At 38.9% G+C, this 15070-nt stretch overlaps 1 long non-coding RNA gene across 1 annotated transcript; it reads right to left on the bottom strand.

Annotated features, from left to right (window-relative positions):
- Positions 1 to 3085: 3085 nt before the first annotated feature.
- On the bottom strand, positions 3086 to 14473 carry LOC125093238 (uncharacterized). The gene is made up of 4 exons (XR_007125182.1): positions 14340 to 14473; positions 13537 to 13608; positions 9091 to 9154; positions 3086 to 3166 (listed from the first exon to the last, which is right to left on the bottom strand). It is a non-coding gene; the product is annotated as an uncharacterized LOC125093238 (long non-coding RNA).
- Positions 14474 to 15070: the final 597 nt, after the last annotated feature.

The raw sequence follows: 15070 nt of genomic DNA, 5'->3' as shown, positions 1-15070 counted from the left end.
ATCAGATAAGAATCAACCAGAATATTGTTTTAAAATAGAGATTTCCTTGGCGATTCTGTGTCTCTTATCTGGGTTGGGGTTCTAAAATTTTTAACAAGCCTCTTGAAAGATTTATAATCTTCCAAGTGTAAGCAACTAGAAAATAGGGAGTTGACTGGGAATAAAAGGACTTGAAGATAACAGTGAGGACTCGGCATGAAGATAATCTAATCACATAACTTTCATAAAGATTATTCATAGCCAAAGGACAAGTGCATTTGGCTGAACAGATCTTGAACTAAGGGTTGGCAGAAAGGCTGGGCTCAGGTCAAGGGCAAAGGGAATCTGAGGTGTTTGTGAGTGTGCAACTGAACTGTTGATCCATGCATCGCACGCTGAATAGGGATATAGGAGTGACGCCAAGAAGGAAGAATAGGCTTGGGCAAAGAAGAAAGATTAAGGGGCTATTGTCCTGAAAAATAATGAGGGTTGTGTTTACTGGGAGACTTAAAAGAACAGGAGTATTTAGATTTCAGAAATCAGCACTTCAGCAGTATAGTGGATTCTGAATCTCTGTAGACACGAATGCCATGAAAAATGACATAGCAGTTCTCTATCTCGAATCCACGATCAGTAATGCTGTCAAGGTGTTCTTTTTTAAATGAAAGCTGGGTCATACTTCTCTGTGTCAAACACTTTCCTAACTCCCCACTGTCTCAGGTGATTGTGATTCCAAAACCCTTACCATGGCATTTGAGATCCATTGCTGCCTGCAAATATTACATACCATCAGCACCCTGCCGCCTGCATACCTCCGTGAAAACATTCATTCATGTTTTCCTTTGATTGTGTTGATTGTGTTTTGCTTTTTTTTTTTTAAAGATTTTTTTATGTATTTGACACAGAAAGAGAGATCACAAGTAGGCAGAGAGGCAGGCAAAGAGAGAGGGGGAAGCAGGTTCCCCGCTGAGCAGAGAGCCCAATGCAGGGCTCAATCCCAGGACCCTGAGACCATGACCTGAGCCGAAGGCAGAGGCTTAACCCACTGAGCCACCCAGGCCCCCCTGTGTTTTGTTTTTGATTGGCAGATTCCCTCTGCCAAGTGTTCCTAGTAAAACAGCAAATCCATTTTTTTTTAAACTTCAGGAAGGTTTTTGTAAAATAGCCCTCCTTCCCATGCCCAACACACATTAGTTCATCTTTTTCTCCACTATTCCATGTTTATACTGTGCACAGGATTTGTTGTTGATGTTAATTCAGTAAGGTAAGTAAGGGTTATTAACCGAATACCTGCTGAGGGTGTACATTTGATATAAATGCCGTAAATAGGTAGGATGAAAGATGATGCATGCTCAGGTGCTGTGCTGTAACCAAGTCTAACACCTACTCATTAAACCGCCATTAAAAACATTGCTGGTATAACGCAAAAATCACACAAAATACATCGGAAGCACCTATCATCCTCTTCTGCTACCTGGGTTCACAGCACAACTGAAATGACAGGTCAGCACTGAGAAGCAGCAAATAAGAAAAGCAATCTAAATTGCAGGTGGAAGGCAATTATATGGATAAACAATGTAATGAGATTAATTCAGTATTTTAGGAGAACAATACCTAGACGATTCTCTGCTACATGTGTCTCTTACTCAAAAAGGCTCAAAATAAACTAGTAACTCAGAATTGTTACCCAGCAAGGAGCTGACAGGGTGAACTTTGCTGGAACTGGGGTGTAGAGACCTACGGAGTCCAGCTGTCTCTTTGTTGGCTCTCCCATCATACTGGCCTTTAAAAAGCTGACAGAGACCATGTGATTTTTCCCCAAAATCATAAACCTTCTTCCATGATTTATTTACCAACTTATGGACTGCTTGGAGTCAGCTTTGAAGAGAGACCTTTCAGAGCTTGTCACTGGAAGCAGGTTTTATAGAGTTTTTTCAGTCACATCAACAAAAGACAACTTTAATTACCTATGTTTTGATGGCTCACAAGTCCCTATATCCAAACAAGATTTCTCTCCTGAGCATCAGAGATATATATATACAACTTCCTCCCGGAGAACTATTAGATGACACCACAGGTATCTTAAACTTCATACTCTCAGAAGTGAACCTACCACTTACCCCTTCATCACCAAAACAAAGAAAAAACACTGCTTTTCTTCACGATCCACTTAGCTGCCCAATGCAGAACCGATGGGTCATCTTGGAGAACTCCATTATTCTTCTGCTCCTTATCTAACCAAAGGCCAAGTCTTATCAATCTATCTCCCCAACTATCCCTCAAGCCCACCCCCAATGGCATAATTCCAGTTTGCTCAGGTAACTCAGAGACTGACTTCTGCTCTTTTCTAATCTATTCTTTTTAAAAAGATTTTTTGTTTGTTTGTTTATTTATTTATTTATTTAAAAGAGAGAGAGAGCAGACAGAGAGGAGAACAAGTGAGGATGGAGGTGCAAAGGAAGAAGCACGCAGGCTCCCCACCAAGCAAGGAGCCCCACGTGGAGCTCAATCCAAGGACCCTGGGATAATGACCTGAGCCACCCAGGGTGTCCTTCCAATCTATTCTTTACACTGTAGTTAAAACAAGCTTTCTAAAATGCAAACTGTAGCTTAAAGCACTTTCTCTGTCTTGTACTATTTTAGAATGAAGGTAAGAACTCCTTAATATGGTCAAGAAAGGGGCGCCTGGGTGGCTCAGTCAGTTAAGTTTCTGCCTTCGGCTCAGGTCATGATCCCAGAGTCCTGGGATTGAGCCCTACATGGGGTGGGGGGGTGGCCCCTGCTCAGCGGGGAGCTTCTCCCTTTCCCTTCACTGCTCCCTTTGCTTGTGCTCTCTCACTCTTCCTGTCAAATAAATAAATAAAATCTTTTAAAAATATATGGTCAAGAAAGTCTTGCTTAGTTTGATTCCTGGCTACCTATCTAGTGTCTTTTCTGCTATTCCTTCCTTCAGCCCAGACATTTTTTGATTCAACAAATATTGACTGCCTAATATATGCCCAAAAGTTGGGTGAACAAAATGGGCAATGGAAAGATAGAACACTTTTTAATCATATAAATATAGAATTACACACTCTATCAAGTCCTATGTAAGAAAAGCAGAGGACATACTGAGAGGGTATTAGAAAGTGACATCATTTAGATTGGTTACAGGAACCCCAGTCTTGATACTCCAGCCATAGCTTTCCTAAAAAAAGCTGGTTTCACATGTGTGGGACTCCTCCTTCTCCACCAGCTCATTCACTACCACCTCCTAATCTATATCTCAGCATATAGAGCACTTCCTCCAAGAAGCCGGCTCTGAGACCCAAAGCCTGGGTTTGGTATTTGTCTGTCCTCTGCAGTTTTCTTATCATTTGTATCATAGTTGTATAGCTTTCCTAGTTCAGTGATACAGGGACTCTGCTTTGTTCACTTTGGATCCATAACTTCTAGAGCACAGTGGCTATTAGAGTGGGTCTTCAACAAATACTCTTTGAATCAATAAATGGAAGAACATTGCTGCCACTGACAGAATCAAAGAAAATTCTAGGGAACTAATGCTCATGAAACATTCTGCCCATTATTACTGCCGCCCAAAGATTAAATCTTGTAATCTTTCTGTTGTCCAATTTACCCAAAGATCAATCCCATTTGTAGTAATTATTTGACATAGGGTGCCCGACATGTTCAAGAGGGTAGGAGACTACAAGTCTCCTAAACGGATGCATCTGAAGGAATTTGTACTTGGGAACTGCAACTCTATTATAAGCAGTCTTGCTCTGGCTTCAGCTCTCTCATCTCTGGGCAGCTGTCTTCAACCTCACCTGATCCATCAGGGATCAGCAGTTTGTCCTCATCAGTTGCTTGAGCTCCCATTAACCAACCTGTAATGTTGCAATAAAAATCCACTACAGCCTGACATATTAGGCAGGAAACACAGGTAACTTTGCGAAACATCATTTGTAACTGTTGAGGAGGCATACTACAGACAGGTGGTAAAATTTAGGAAGTCTACATCATATGTGGGCTAATGGGTGAAGTTGATTCTTTGAAAAATAGATGAAATTCATAACCTAATGACTTCATTTCTGAATCCAGGTGTGCCTTAAATAGATCACCTGATGCAAATCAGGTTACCTATTGAGAACAGATTAAACAAATTCATACAAATCAGCCAGTTTTCATGCCCTTAACATCAATTCTTGGTTTACTGGGCTTGGTGGCCACCGGGTTGCCTGGTAATCTGTAGCCTTGGCAATCTCCCAGACCACTGTGGAACAATGTAGCTGATGACCCTCACTCTTTCAGCTTTTTCTCTTGAGCAGAAGATCCAGCTCAGCTATATGATGAGGTTAGGAAGAATGACCCACCATTTCATCTCACCCTACTGCTCAATCTACAGAAGACCTGTGATGGAGCTCAGAGTTCTGATAATGCGTATAATTTCTTGCTAAGGGAAGTGTGAGAAAAAAAAATATATGTGACAAGGTAGGGGTGCTTGGGTGGCTCAGTCTGTTAAGCATCCACTTCAGTTTTGGCTCAGATCATGATCTTATGGTCGTGGGATGGAGCCCTGCGCCCGGGTTCTAGCTCAGCTCAGATTCTCCTTGAGATTCTTTCCCTCTTTATTTCCTCTCCCCCAGCTCACGTGCTCGCTCGCTCTCTCTCTCTCTCTCTCTCTCTCAAATAAAAATTATTTAAAAAGATCTTTAAATAAGAAAATATGACAAGGTCAAGTTCAGCTTTGAATTCAAAGATGTTACATAATACCAACTCCAAATGCTATATTATTTATTGCCTGAACAACTTATCTCTATGCCTTTATTCATGCTATTTCCTAGAATGCCTTCAGTATTATATTTTATATATCTTAATTCTACCTACTATCCTAACTCAAATGCCAATATGACCATGAAATCTCAGATTTGCTCAGCTAAAAGTGATCTCTACCTGTCTGATTAGAGCTTAACTGCTGACACTAAGTATATACATCTGAGCTTTCCTATGGGTTACACTTCTTCAAGGCTTAGTACTTGATAGGTGTTTTCAAATATTTGTTGATTGAATAAATATTAAACTACATGATTTGGTAGAATAGATGACATCAATTTTTTCTAGAACTTTGAGTTAAACCTGTGGATTTGGGAATGTCAGCATTCTCTGTAACTTTCTGTTGCACTAAGGAGCTCATATTCAAGCTTATAGTTGCGAATATTTCTCTGACAACAGCTGTCCCATCAGTCCCATTTCTCCCCCCATACTATTAAACAGCTGTAGTTATTGAACTGGCTAAGTTTGTTCCTGCCTTGGATGATTTGTAGTAGCTATTCCCCGAGCCTAGAATTTTCTCTCTCTACATGGCTGGCGTTTCATCATTCAGGTCCCGGGTCAGATACCCCTTGCCAGAGAAGCTTTACTCAACTGCCTAAGTTCAAGCAGCCCAGTCATTCATAACACTGTATTTGATTTTATTTCTAGCACCTATTACTAAATGTATTTGTACTGTCCATTTATTTGTTTCTTGGTTTCTTTTCCTCCCTCCAAGATACTGGAACATCTATGGGAGAAGAAATCTTGTTTGTTTTTGCCATCATACAGCCAGTTCCAAGAAGAACATTTAAAAATGCTCAAGAGGTTAACTGTCGAATGAATGAATGAATGAATTCCAAATACAGCTGCTTTTACATATATTTTTAGTGAAAAGCATCAGGGTATCCAAAAGCACAAGGTTTTATTTGCTGAACTGTCACCAAGGAGGTGGCCTGGTTTAAATTCTCTGCCTAGTAGAACTTGAGTCATCTATGATACCTGATAAAGCATCCTGGCAACTCCATAAAAACAGGGGAGGGCCTGGACAGTACATGTATTTCCAGGCACCTAGCACAGTTCATAGCTTTACATGGAACAAAGTAAGTGAAGGATTAAATGTGTGTAGCTTGATTCTCAAACTTTGGTTCTTTTTTTTTTTTTTAATTTATTATTTGACAGAGAGATATATCACAAGTAGGCAGAGAGGCAGGCAGAGAGAGAGAGAGAGGAAGAAGCAGGCTCCCTGCTGAGCAGAGAGCCCGATGTGGGGCTCGATCCCAGGACCCCGGGACCATGACCCGAGCTGAAGGCAGAGGCTTTAACCCACTGAGCCACCCAGGCGCCCCTCAAACTTTGGTTCTTTATCTTAGCATTTATCCAATTCTCAACAATAATAGCTATCATTCCTAGAATAGCTACTCACTAGATAGGTACTTAATTTTATCATATTAATTCCATTAAATAATCCTTTGAAAAGGATTGTCATTATCATTTTATTTTTTTAATGATTTATTTATTTAAGAGAGTGAGAGTGTTTATGAGTAGTGGGAGGGGAAGATGGTGGGCATTTTAAGCAGACTCCATGCTGAGCGTGGAGCCTGATGCCAGGCTCAGTTTCACCACCCATGAGATCAGGACCTGAGCCAAAACCAAGAGTGGGATGCTCAACCAACTGAGCCACCCAGGCGCCCCATCACTCAGTTAGATTTTTAAGATAATTTGTTATACTTTTGCAAGTTTTTAAAATTTCTTATTTATTTTTTACATTGAACATAAATAATAAACTCAATGATATATGACAGTGCCAATTTTTTTTGTAATCATGGTAAAATAACTTTAAGTCTAATAAAAGAAAAAATCATACATAATTTGATTTCATTTATGTAAAATTTTACAAGTATTTAAGATGTTATTTTAAGCTGTGCTTTCCTCTCCGTATTTTGGGTATTTTATTTTTTATTTATTTTTTTTAAAGATTTTATTTATTTATTTGACAGACAGAGATCACAGGTAGGTGGAGAGGCAGCCAGAGAGAGAGGAAGGGAAGCAGGCTCCCTACTGAGCAGAGAGCCCGATGCGGGGCTCGATCCCAGGACCCTGGGATCATGACCTGAGCCGAAGGCAGAGGCTTTAACCCACTGAGCCACCCAGGTGCCCCGGGTATTTTATTTTTTTCAATGTCTATTTTTTATACTCACAAAAGCTTTGAAGCTATTTTACATCATATTAAAGTATAAGAAAAATTATAGTAGGTTAAGTGTACAGCAAAACTTGATTTGTTTCGATATTAAGAATGGATTCATGCTACATACTAGTTATTTGTTGTGAGAAGAATTAGTAATTATTTAGCAAAGCTGGAGATAATGGTATTCAAATGAGCTGTTAGGTACATTTAAAATTGTTTTAGTCCAATAAGAACAGGTAATGTGACCGATTAAATTACAGTTATGGCTTTGGGAATGATATCTGCATCCAATGCCAAATAATCACTTGTGCTTGCTTCATCTCTAAAATGGGAATGACAGGGGCTCCTGAGTGGCTCAGTTGGTTAAGTGTGGACTCTTGATTTAGGCTAAGGTCATGATCTCAAGGTCATGGGATCAGAGTCCCATGTCAGGCTCCTTGCTCAGCAGGGAGTCTACTTAAAATTCTCTGTCTCCCTCTAACTGAGTGAAACTTATTCTGACCTCATTCTGAAGTAGTTTAACTAATCTAACTCCAGTAAACTTAGTTTATGTTGTCAGGTTTGTAGTCTTATATGCCTCTCTGTGGCATAAAATATACAGAACTCTTACACATGGAGTTATATGCGTATTTATTCAATACAATGCAACGAACTGAAGCACAGCTTTGTTGTTTTCATTTTGTTTTAGTTTTTTGTTTGTTTGGGCCATTTTTGTGATAACACTCTTTCTTTTCTGCTACCTTCCAGTTGTTGGCAATGACATTTTTCACCAAGGATCAAAATACTGAAGGTACCATTGGTTCCTCCTACCATACTTCCACTATCCTTACTTTTCCATCTAATTTACCACAGTCCAATGCTAAACCTTTAGATATCTGAACCTGGGATATTGCAATTCTTATATATATGTTACCCACTCTACCCCATACTGTATGCTATATCAGTCAGACAAATCTTTCTAAAATATACAACTTTTATAGGATTAAACTCACGTGTCTTTATCAGACATTCCAGGCCATCTGCAACATGGGCTCAACCCACTTTTCTCTACATCATGGGCTCTACATTACATTCAGACTACACAAATTTTCTTTGTTTAGTACCATTTCTAGGAAAAACTGTTCTCTGTTCTAAGTCCACAGTACCCTTTAACACTCAAATATTATCTTGCCCTGAAGTTTTCTCTGATCACCCCATCTAATTTATTTCTACTTTAAGCAGGTATCTTCCATAGAATTCATTCATTCTGAAAATGTATTTATTGAATACCTACTATGTACAGACACTCTTCAGGGTATTGAGAATATATCAAGAAATAAAATGAACAAAATTCTTGGACTTTATAGAATTTCTGCTCTCCTGGATAGACATAATATACAAAGAATTTGCATACTATGATATCATGTGATAAATGTTACTTTTTTTTTTTTAAGATTTTATTTATTTGACATACAGAGATCACAGGTAGGTAGAGAGGCAAGCAGAAAGAGGAGGAAGCAGGCTCCCTGCTGAGCAGAGATTCCCAATGCGGGGCTTGATCCCAGAACCCTGAGATCATGACCTGAGCCAAAGGCAGAGACTTTAACCCACTGAGCCGCCCAGGCACCCCAATAAATGTTACTTTTAAAAAAGTTAAGAGAGGGGCGCCTGGGTGGCTCAGTGTTTAAAGCCTCTGCCTTCAGCTCAGGTCATGATCTCAGGGTCCTGGCATCTAGCCCTGCATTGGGCTCTCTGCTCAGCAGGGAGCCTGCTTCCTGGTCTCTCTCTGCCTGCCTCTGCCTACTTGTGATCTCAGTCATATAGATGAATAAAATCTTAAAAAAAAAAAAAAGTTGAGAGAAAGAGAGAGAAACAGGATTACTAGTGTTTCTAGAAATTTTTAACAAACTGATGTCTTTCTTAGGGGCCAGCAAACTTTTTGTGTAAAGGCCAACTGGTAAATATTTTAGCCTTTGTGGACCATAAAGTCCCTACTATAACTAACTCTGCCATTTTATTACAAAAGCACCTGTATTTCAATAAAATTATTTATGAACATCAAAATTTGAATTTCATATGATTTTCATGTGTCACAGAGTATAATTTTTAATTTAATTTATATATTTTTCAACCAAAACTGTAAATTCCATTCTTACCTTGTAGACTGTGCAAACACAGTCAGAGTCCAGATCTGGCCCGTGTGTTGTAGTTTGCCAACTCCTGTGTAAACAAGTTAAAGGCTGAAATTAGTAAAGACTTGGGGAAGATATAAGGGAGTGAGCACACAGACAGGTAGGAGTAGAGTACTGGAGGCAGAGGGAACAGTCGTTGCAAAATTTCTGAGAGGAGGGAATGCCTGGTATATTCAAGGAAGGATCAGTAAACCAGTGTACTGAAGCTGACTGGGTTAGAAAGAGAAAGAGAGGTGGGAGAGGAGGGACGAGAGGCAATAAAGGTAAGATTGAATAGTAAGTCATTTAAGCACTTTAGCTTTTACTCTTAATGAAAATTTGAGTCACTAGAAAACTTTGGGCAGAGAATGTGATTTATCTACAATCACAGATGGCAACTATAGCTTCTTAGACCTAGAAGGAAAAAAATAAAAGATTATCTAGTCCCCGTGGGCCACACAGGCTTAAACTCAAAGAACCAACTTCAATTGAGGTGCTATGTTGGCAAAGACTTGAGCCAGAAACCCTTCTATCATTAATTGGCAATTTCTGCTCAAATGTGGGGCTAATGGTGTCAGGCACTTGTGGTCCTCATCTAGTTTAGCCTTCACATCTTCACATTCAACACTACTGTCTAAGTAATGGCAGGACTTCTGATTCCTAGATTAGTGAGTCTTCATTGTGTCTTGGTCCTTTCTTGTGTCAGTTTTTACATTTAGGACAATAATCAATACCTCTCTCCTGGAGAAGCTGAAAAGACACGAAACTCAAAAACTGTATGGAGGGACGCCTGGGTGGCTCAGTTGGTTGGGCAGCTGCCTTCGGCTCAGGTCATGATCCCAGCGTCCTGGGATCGAGTCCCGCATCGGGCTCCTTGCTTGTCGGGGAGCCTGCTTCTCCCTCTGCCTCTGCCTGCCATTCTGTCTGCCTGTGCTCGCTCTCTCTCCCTCTCTCTCTGACAAATAAATAAATAAATAAATAAATCTTTAACAAAAAAAAAAACTGTATGGAGATGAGGATTACCAATGCAAATGTATTTCCTTGTATCTACAAATTATAATTTATAAAGCATTTTTATCTTTATCTTATTTAAGTCTCAGGATTCTTCATAATCCCAAATCATCCTGAGGCCCTAAGCTTGGGAGAGCAGGCCCTCCAGGCAGCTCTTAACTTGAACTGCATTTGTGTGAGATCACTGAGATTTCTTTTTCTTTCTTTTTCTTTCCTTCCTTCTTTCTTTCCTTCTTTCTTTCTTTCTTTCTTTCTTTCTTTCTTTCTTTCTTTCTTTCTTGTTTAAACAATTCCATCTATAGAATTTAGCTTCAAGTATCACCAAGTTATTTCATCACTGTTACTGAAATACTTCTTAGTATATCTGGAGCAAAAGTAAGGAAGCACCAAAGGTTCCAAATGTTTAAGCTTAGAACTTGCCATTCTTTCTGTGCATTGTGGGGAAAAGGAGGAGGAGTTTGTGCTGAGCTACTGTGATGACTAATGAAATTTTTATTCTTTTCAATAAGAAGAGCTTTAACAATTAGGCTGTGTTATAATGAAATGTTCATTTGTCCAAACTCTGATTCCTGGTCCATCAATACCTCTTTGTAAGAGGTACATCCCTAAAATATGCCTTTGTCTCGTACGGAATGCGACCAGAGGCGTTTAGTGCAAGGACTCTCAGTAAGGCAGCCTAAAGTGAACAATGGGGCTTCAGAAAAGCTAAAATTAAAATGTATATATATATTTTTTTCCTGTACCATGATATTCATTACCTGAATAAATGATTATCTAAAACAATGAGTGAAACTTCATATTTTAATGTGATCATAAAGAAATGTTTAAAAATCCAAATTACATGGTAAACATATTTTACATTTTCATTATGAATGTAAGGACATCTGGAAACTACTTTTTTGTTGTATAATTTTAAAGGAACTTCCGTTCAAAGCTATCTGATGATTTTTTTTTTATTTCATTTTTTTAAAGACTTTATTTATTTGTCAGAGAGAGAGAGAACAAGAGAGGGAGCACAAGGAGGGAGAAGGGCAGGCAGAGGAAGATGCAGGCTCTCTGCTGAGCAAGGAGCCCGACATGGGACTCCATCCCAGGACCCTGGGATCATGACCCGAGCCTAAGGCACACGCTTAACAACTGAGCCATCCAGGCGTCCCACTATCTGATGATTTTATTTTATTATTATTTTTTTAAAGATTTTATTTATTTATTTGACAGACACAGATCACAAGTAGGCAGAGAGGCAAGCAGAGAGGGAGAGTTTCTCTCTCTCTTTTTTTTTTTTTTTTAAGATTTTATTCATTTATTTGACAGACGGAGATCACAAGTAGGCAGAGGCAGTTAGAGACAGACCAGGAAGCAGGCTCCCTGCTGAGCAGAGAGCCCAATGTAGGGCTCAATCCCAGGACCCTAAGATCATGACCTGAGCTGAGGGCAGAGGCTTTAACCCACTGAGCCACCCAGGCGTCCCACTATCTGATGATTTTAAATAGCCCATGCTCTCCTAGAAATATTTTCAGTTTTATATTTTTGAAAAGAAGTGTTTGCTTTTCTCCCTTATGTTTCTAACACAGCTAGAACCAGCTGGGATCTATTTGAATTACTTTCTTGTTCTTGTGCTTCATCTCCTTCCATTAATATTTAACATCTAGGGAGAGCCAACGAAATATGGGGTCTATAGTAAATATGACCTTAGTCACAGTGGGCTCACATTTCCAACATGACAAGAAAGAACAGTGTATTTATAAAGAATACACACAGTGCAAAGAATAGAAACACGATAAAAATCTTGGGGATTTACCTCACCTCTAAGTCGATTATGGTTTGTTTCATAGCTTGAGATAATTCCAAAATGCCACTAATAGGGCCAAAGGAGGACATTTTATGCAAGATGGCATTTCAGAAAAGTGAAGAGCTATGGAGAGACTCAGGCTCATGGATACGGAGGTCAGTAAGGCAGAAGTGGGAGCAGATTACGGAGTAAAGGACCCACAGTTCAGCTCATCTTGTGAAATGAGTGAAAACACTATTATATAGTCAACCCATGGATCTACAAAAGCCTGATGAATCTTTGGTCCCCATTCTACTGTCTCCATCTCCCAACCCATCTCAGAGCATCTAAAGGATATTGGAATCACTGGACCCTCCCCCACCCTTGGACAATTACTTATGTTCTGTTTTCCTGCTTCCAGAATGAGATCCCACTTTTCCTACCTAGCTAATTTCTAACACACATACACAAAAATTTAGTGAAAGTCACCTGTTCTCGAAAACTTCTCTAGCATCTAGGGTCTGAATTAAACACCCCTCATTTGAATTCTTATGATAACTTGGAGGTACTTCTATTCTTATATGATTACAAAAGTACTTTCCACATATGGCTATGTGTACTGTTTGATTTTTCTGTTTCTCTTAATAGGTTACAAACTGCTTCAAATTAAGGAGAATTTATCAATGATTTATTAAAATGTGTATTACTAGTTCCAACCACAGGTGTTAGAGAAAAATAGGCACTCAATACATGCTTATTGAAATCCTTGTTCTTTCTGAAGAATGGAGAAGTGATTATATTTCTCATTCCATTTTTTTGCCCCTTTCAGGTAATTGTTTACTGTTGCCAGGAAGTTAGGTGAAGAGAAATAAGAATCTAGGTACTATGTCTTTATAGAAGCTTATGTAAAAGTTAAGTGACTCTAAAATGATAAAATGATTTGTTATCAACATACAGTATTTGTTAGCAACATCATTCATAAGAGTTAATTACAGCGAAAAAATATGGCAGGTTAAAACTAGTCTGTCTTAGCAGAGTCTTTGTAAAGTGTGTGTAAAATATCATGCCAGGTAGAATTAACCTAAAAGAACATGTTTTATCTTTAGAAGTAATTTGCTTAGCAACATTGATAGAAAAAGTCATGCCTATATATAATAATATATATACTCCTGAAATGCTTCTAGCGTGCAAACCTGTCATTTCCTTGCCTACCACGATGTTGAAATCAATGTGCATTCTTTTAGGCTAATATTGTGTCTATTAGGAGAGATAACAGCAGAATGCTGTCAGTTCTCACTTGTTAATGCCACTAAGAACTCTTTGCAAGGACAGGAACAAAAGACAGGTTGTGCATTAAAAAGAGAAACAAACAAAACCACAGAATCTGAAGTTTAATTTCATTATAGTACTAGCAAGAAAATATTTGAGAATTTAAAAGACAGTCTCAATTCTTTGGGAGCTTTAACTGGTCCTCTGGAATATAAAGGGGGTAAAATTTTGAACATGACAGCTCCAGGTTCTAAGAAATAACTTACCAGCTACATGTTTATAATAACTGAAAGAATAAAATGAAAAGTCCACAGAAAACCAGAAGGTTCTTGGGTGGGATACTTCAATAGAGAACAAAGACATCAAGGAGAAACACTTACTGCTAGAATATGAGATAATGGGGTTAGGGTTTATGTCTACTGACTTTACCCATCTCACAACTTTGCAGAATGCTGGTAGGAGAGAGAAAGTGGAAAATTTCAGAAAACTGAGTGACAAGCACAAAGGTGAATGGCCCCTAGAGCAATTAGAATCTTGATTTCTAGAATCAGATTTCTGAAATAGTACATCTGAACTAACTATGACTATAAAGGAAGGAAATTAAAAAAAAAAAAAGGAATGCTGATGTAGTTCAGATTTTATAAACATATTACCTCAGGGATCCGGGGTTTTAGTTACAGAAATCTAACAAAGAGTTGGTTTTACATAAAGTATAATAATAGCAACCATGATTAATAAATATTATTCTATTGATAGGCACTTGATAAGTACTCCTTTTATCCCACTATCCTACAAGGTCCATATTACTTTTATCAGCATTTCACCAATTAGGGAACAGACACAGAAAGGTGAAATAACTTGCCCAAAGTAAATGGAAACGTGAACTTGGGAGGCCAGGCAGTCTGACTGCAAATCAGAGCTGAGCTCTTACCCATTAAGCTCTACTATATTGATAAACATTATCTTTAAGAGATCCAAAAGAGCTCTATTAATCAACAGTGTTTTTAGAAGTGATGATCTTGGAATGATGTTAAGCATGCAGTGCCTAAACGTGCACCTTAGATTCAAGCCCTTGCTGAAATACATGTCTTAATTATAGAAGCCATAAACAGGCAATTGCTTTGGCCACCTTGGCCATTGCCTATTTCAACATGACCCTAAGTCAATATTTCCATAGACTTACCAAAAGAATTCTCTTGGGGAACAGGATCCTTTCCCTGACTACCGCTTCAGGAAGATGTTCCAGAGATTAATGGAGTTTCTCTGTCCCAGCAGCTTGCTTAAATTAGATAACATAGCACTGATATGAGGTAGCAGGCACACCTTAAGTCAGTCAGTAACTCTCCCAACAAGGTCAAATGCACGCCTACATGAAGTCAGGGTCTGTTCGTCTGCCTGGATTTGAGAGATCAGGAAAAGGACTCCTTCTCTGGGATGTTTCCTTACCTGCTTGTCCTTCTGCCTAAAATCTAGCCTCTAAATTTGATTACTTTGAGCTAACCAATAGATCTGTGTTCATCACAGTTGCCTTTAGAAGTCATAATGAATGACGCAGTCATCAAAATTAGCTGCCTTTGTTACTCCTTTAGTTTCTGGGGTATAAAATGTTATGAAAGAGAGAATGAAAGAAGTGACAAATGAAAAAAAAATGCCATACCAATTTTACTTTGAAACTTTTTTTAGGATTATCCGTGTTTCCTGGGGGAACAGCTTGGAGCACGATCAAGATATGGGGGTTCTAAGCAGAACTTGAAAGTTGGCCTTGCACACATGATGTGGGCCTCCAGTCAGGAAGATCCTGGATTCTCAGAAGCCATGCCAGACTGGGAACAACTTCCCTCTTTTTCCTTTGCCATGGAAAAGGAAATGCACTGCACCATACCTTTTTCCAAATAGATCGTTAAATGAATATGT

The sequence above is a fragment of the Lutra lutra genome, chromosome 2 (genome assembly GCF_902655055.1).
Source record: "Lutra lutra chromosome 2, mLutLut1.2, whole genome shotgun sequence".
Taxonomy (NCBI): domain Eukaryota; kingdom Metazoa; phylum Chordata; class Mammalia; order Carnivora; family Mustelidae; genus Lutra; species Lutra lutra.
Note: the sequence above shows the minus strand (reverse complement) of the source record. Positions and strands in the feature narration are given on the sequence as shown.